At 47.7% G+C, this 6,052-nt stretch overlaps 1 pseudogene; it reads right to left on the reverse strand.

The window, feature by feature from the left end:
- Positions 1-4,586: 4,586 nt before the first annotated feature.
- On the reverse strand, positions 4,587-5,972 carry LOC140684364 (uncharacterized; annotated as a pseudogene).
- Between the last annotated feature and the right edge of the window lie 80 nt (positions 5,973-6,052).

Consider the following 6,052-nt stretch of genomic DNA (forward strand, 5'->3'; position numbering starts at 1 on the left):
GCAAATATTAGCATTAGGGTGGCTGAGGAATGACTCTGGACACTAGTACAAAGAGCAGTTGCAGAGTCTTCCTTCCTCACATAAGAGTATCTCCTGTTCTCATCCACACACATCTCTCCTTCTCGTTATGGATTTTGAAAATACACCTTTAGAAATGGCTGGGATTCCCTGGGTGGAAATGACCTGGGTGGAGAGTGTGTGAATGGGATTAGATACAACCCTGGAAATCCCCATGTTACTTAGCAGGGGAAGCAGCATTTAGGTAGAGAGCACAGGCGGGGACAGGGAGAAGCACAAACAAGAATGGTGAGGTCAGGGCTGCTGCTGTGTCCCACATAGCCACCTCCACTCCTCACTGGAGGAGGAGCAGCTTTCAGTCTCCTCAATGATGATGACTCTGTCATTTTGTCTGGCTGTTTCTTGCCCAGCTGCTTTCTGCTGCTGCTGCTCTTCTTTCCAGAGTGATACAAGACAAACCCACCTATCAGGGCAACTAAGTTGTTAACTGTAACTGCTGAAACTTTTTTATCTCTAGATTGCTCAAGGATACATCTATCACTTAGATGTCTTCTATTTCTTCACGTTTTGCTTTGTAATTGGAGATTTTCACTATATCCTGGGACCCTTTCCAGCTTTTTCTGGTGTCTCACAGCAATGTTAGTAATTAAAAATGCTGACTCTTCACATTGTGGCCTTTCTCCTTCCGTAATGTGCTTCTAGGGCTCCTTTCTGTTTCTCCCATTCCTGTGGTTAGCCTCTGCAGCAGCAGAGCATGCATCAGCTATCACCTCTCCAGGGGTGACTTCCAACATTTACCTCTTCCATTCAAAGCAAATTTTTGTAATTTCGTTTTCTTTCTGCCTTCACTCACCTATGAATGATGGATGATATTTTCTATCTTAGGACAAGAGAGTTAAGATACCTTTACCATCCAGAGTTATGGCTTGTAACACAGTTGGGAGTTTTGATCTCTTTCCTTCTATGTGTTGATTCTTCTTTTTAAGTAAAGAAATTTGGCTTTTTTTTTTTTTTTTTTTTTTTTTTTCCTGTGTAACTTTTCAACTTCCAGGGAGCAGAATATAGGGGATTTGGCCTTGGCCCATTTTCTTGGACTTTTGTCTGCTCTGTGATGGATAGTTTGCTGGTTCAATAGTTGAGGCGTTTATCAATCTGTTTCAATCTGTTCCTAAAGTGAGTTATACAGTTTGATCAAAGCAACACCTTGGATACAATCAGAAACAGGAAACCTTTATCCCTTCACATGAGAGTTCCTCTGTCCCTGAGGGCCAGGGAGCTGCCAGGTGGGAGAGGACTTCAGGACCCAGAGCATTGTCTCCTCCCCGTGCAGCCTGTTCCTTTTAATTCAAACACCTTGGTCAGATTTAAGCCAGTTTACAACTTGGCCAGGAACTGAACCCTGATTGTGGTGTGAAGTTTAAATATAACACTTGTATGCATGCCTGACACCTGGTGTCACCCTGCCAGCACAAAGGACCCCATTCATCCAAAAGACCTTGGCATTTGTCACCCAGGAGTGTTGCAGCAGCACCCCAAAGATTTGGTGAAGCTTGCCAGCATGGTGGACTTCATTACCCAGGAGAGCTCTGTGCTTGCTGCTTGAACCTATAATGGGTACACAAGATCTCCAGCCAGCTGGGTAATCCACGTATCTGCTGTCCTGAAGCATAACCCTCCCTGGCACTGAAAGGCAACAGGCTGTGTAACTGCTCCCCATGCCAGCATATGGCACCAGGCAGGCACATATCCTTTTCCTTGTTATCCTTCTTCCCTTCTCACCAGGATCCTGACAACTGCACCAAATGCAATGCACTGGCATGAGGGCTTGTTATAGATCCCAATAAAAAAGGCACTCAGAGCCCAAAATGTAGTCATTAAAATACCATGTACTGGACATAGCCATGGCACCCTGTACAGATCCCATCCCTGCTGAGGTTCTTAAGGGCTTTTATAGGAATTTCCTAGGGGTAAACAACTTTATGCATCATTTTGCTGTCAAGAAAAAGGTTGTTCACATGAGAACATGCTGTTTCTAAGACAAAGACATGGTGGTGGCATCACCACCAGGGGCCCATGGGAATCACCTATGGGCTCCTCAGAATTAGCCAGCTAAGCTTATCCTGCAGCCAAGTGATACGTGCAGCATGGCACAGACATGCTCCCACCTACTCAGATCTACTGTCATGTGAACAATGTTTCTGTGAAGACCTCCTAGTTAATAATTGCTCCTTCTACTTCTCTCCTGTTACCTTGGAATAAAGAAGCAGATCAGCTACTTAGGGAGTAGGGGTCTGGGTGTCCCTGCCCCTGCCCCCCATTGCTCCCCCTTCTCTCCCAGTTCTGCTGTGACAGAGGGCACACGCTTCAAACACAGCACATGAGCTCAGCTCCAGTGAGAACATTCTGCAGCTGTGTCAATATTTGAGTTTGGATAAGCACCAAAGAGAGAACAGTAGGAAGCACTGCACCTTCAGATACAAGCCCCCTCGTATGCCTGTGCTCCAAGCACTCAGGGAAGACTTAGCTCACATGCCTCTACAGAGAAAAATAATTAAAAATTAGGATACTCCAAGGTTTATCAGCTGAATTCACCTTCCATCTTTACATCACATCAAAGTGTCATGGATCTCACTCTAGCACCTTGTCTGCAAATAAGTCATAAAAGTTCACCAAAACCAAAAATTAAGGTAGAAACTGCAAAGAGCAGCTTTTAGGAGTGTCACATAACTGCATTCATAGCACCCCAAAAGGGAACTGTGCTACTTCTGATTCCCTGCTGCCTTGTGCAGTGGGCATAAGAAACCCAGAGAATTTAAAGCCACTAAGCAAGACTAAGCAAAAAAACTTGAGGAATTGCAGATGTCTGAGAGGCATAAGACAGAGAAAAATAATAGCTAAAATTGAGGATTCAGCAAATGAAAGTGGTGTTCCTGTAACATGTGAAAAGAGTGCAGAGCAGGCAAGTCTGAAAGACCTGTTAGGTCTGGTATTGTCAGCTCTCCCGAGGAGGTAAAATTCACATAGCTGTGCACTTCATTCCTGCAACATGACTAATTTACATCAGCATGCCTCAGCTGGCAAATGGGCACTGAAGAAGATGGAGCACAGGGGATATCGGGATGTAGTTGAGGCAGTGCTGTCTTGTAGTGTTTTGGTGCAGGGATAGGAAATATGGGGAAGAGAGGAAGCAAGAATCTGTGAACAGGAACAAGGGGAAAAAATTATTGAACACAGCTTGAACTTGGAGAGGAAATCTTCTTGGATGATCTTCTGAGTGAGGATGAACTAGTCAACCTTTATGTGGAGAGGTGAGGAGCCTTTCATCTGGGGACACTGAAAATTGCACAGTGAGACACAAAACTATCTTTTTCACGTCCTCAGACAGACTGTCCAGTCACCATAAGCAAAGGAAATTGACAGCAAGCAAACCAGGTAACAGCAGAGAAGGAACATTCAGCCCTAGCTCCAAGGCAAAACTTTGCTTCTGCTAATTGTGCAAAATACTCTTTATATTACAAGTTACCTTGTAAACACTTGGAAAGCTGCTTGCCAGCAATGTCTGGCACCAGCATGAGCTTCAAATGATCAGAAGTGTTGCTTAGCTCCAAGAGTAAAAGCCCAGGAAAGTGCTTGAATAGCAACAAGTAATTAAAAAACTTGAAAGGAAGGCACTGTTCAAAGTCTCACTGCTTTGAGACTTTTCCTGCCTTCCCTGCAGTCACTGTCACTGACTGACAATGTAACACAGGCAGAACAGAAGCACTGCTCATTAACGCTGTGTCTTCTCTAGGAAGTTATTCCCATCAACAGCCAATGCCTTCCCTGTGCCAGGCCCAGCATGTGGCATGTGTAGGCTCATAGCTTCAATGAGCAGCTACTGCAAAGACGTTTATACAGGCAGTTACCTCCAAGACTGCTAATTCTTCCTGGGGCTGAGCCACAGGGCCTTGTTGCTAACAGAGAGATGAGAGAGCTAGGTTTTATTTTGATTTTTTACCTCATTTCAATAAGTACAGAAGATCAGCCAGGGCATGTTGGGACAGCTAGGTATCAATCTTGACCTCTACCACTTCTGCCACGGCTCCTGAAGCCCATCCCCTCCTGGATGATGACCATGTCACTCAGTGAGGCCTCATCCTGCATCATAATGCATTTGTCCTCATACTTGAAGAGGATGATTTTGATTATATCCTTTGCTGATGGACACATAGCCTTTGTACTGTGTTCCCCAGGATATGGAATGTGCCTTTAGATTGGTAAGTAGCAATGCAGTGACTGCTGGCTGTGATCAGCAGCTCAGCCTCACTCACTGGCTTCAGCACCCCCACCACCATGTGCAGGGTGAGCTCTGCCACAAGCCCTTGCTGCTGGCCTTTCCTCTGTGGCTTCTTTCTTGCTGCTGAGGTAAGCCCACAGCAAGCAAGGCCACTGTAGTGGCGAGTTCCTTTTACCACCTTGAGGGCGAGGACATGGTGCACAAGGCTCTGGGGAAGGACATAGCATCTGCAGGGCTTGCCAGCCAGGTGAGATTTCTGATGGCACCACAGCTTAGTGGCCAGGGTGTAGGAGTTGCTGCACTGCTTGCAGGTGAAAGTGCACTACCCCATGTGCAGGCACATGTGGTTGCACAAGGAGCTGGAGTTGGCCAGATGACACCCACATAAGGCACACTGGCACCTCTTGGGACCAGCTGGGCCAGTCCCAGCAGCCAAATGGATCTTTCTGTGCGTGCAGAGACAGAGCCAGCATGCAAAGGCCTTGCCACACTGCTGGCAGGACAAGGGGTGCTGGCTGCTGCACAGGACCTGGTGCTCCTGCAAGTCTCACTTGGGGCAGCAAACCTGGTTACACTGGTGCACTGGAATGGCCACACAGCTCTGTGGGCCAACATGTGAGTCCTGAAGCTCCTTTCTGAACTACAGCTCTTGCCACACTCTGTGTGCAGGAGGGGCTTGTGGCCAGGGCGGACAAAGTGGTGCTTCTTGGGGTGGCAGAGCCACAGGAAGGCTTTATCATACTCCCTGGAGCACAACCTGTGCTTGATCATCCCCTTTTGGAACAGAGATTAATCCTCCACCAGCTGTGTATGTTCCTTCTGCCACTTGGGCCCCTCCAGTGAGTCCTTCCCCTGATGCTCTGGGAAAGCCAGTTTGAAGGCTTTGGAAGCTTTGCTCTCCTTCTCACAAATCTGTACAATGTCTCCTTCTGTAGGACTGACTGGGCTTCTGGGGTTCCTGCCCAATTGTCCTGCCGTTAGATTCCTTCAGACACTTCTGGAGTGGGCTGGCCAGAGCATGTGCCTTGCATTGCTTGCCAACTAAGGGAGCATTGAATCAAACCCTACTCGAGAGAGACAACAGATCCAGGTCTTCAGGACTTGCCGCCTGCTGTCGCATTTCCACTTTCTTCTGCTGGGATCCACACCCTTATCCAATTTTTCTTTGCACTTCCCATTGGTCTTAATGGTTGAAATGGGCTCAGCATGCTGATTCTCAGTCCCCAGCACACTGGCTTGTCATGGCTCACATTTGGAAGTTTCTTGCAGTCTGTGGAAATATTTGGTGGACAGCCTGCTAACAGGGTCATTGAGGACTGTGGTTTCACAAAGGCATGATGGGTGAATTAAGGGTAGCTGTTATGTGACATGATTGCTGCTGGATAAGAGGAAGATGAACGCTGGAGGTGGATACTCTGCCATGCAGTAGTCCTGGGGCTCTGCCATGAGAACCATTACTTTTATGACCTTTTTCCCTTTTAAACTGGGGAAGAGGGACGAATTTCTCACCAGAGACAGTACCCGTGCAGCATTGCTATTGTTTCACAAGCAGTATTTCTAGGACATATCGCCACGACTGGCATAAAACAGGGCGCCGTGCTCTTTTCTCGGCTGGCAGCTCCTGAAAGCGGCGCGCGGTGGGGACCGACGTCCCGCAGGGGCTGCAGGGCGCGCACATGCCGGGGACAGCTGAAGGCGCAAACCCGGCGCTCGGGAAGGCCGGGCCGCTCATCCCACCCGCTCTGGGTCTCGGCACGC

The sequence above is a fragment of the Taeniopygia guttata genome, chromosome 5 (genome assembly GCF_048771995.1).
Source record: "Taeniopygia guttata chromosome 5, bTaeGut7.mat, whole genome shotgun sequence".
In the NCBI taxonomy this organism is placed as follows: domain Eukaryota; kingdom Metazoa; phylum Chordata; class Aves; order Passeriformes; family Estrildidae; genus Taeniopygia; species Taeniopygia guttata.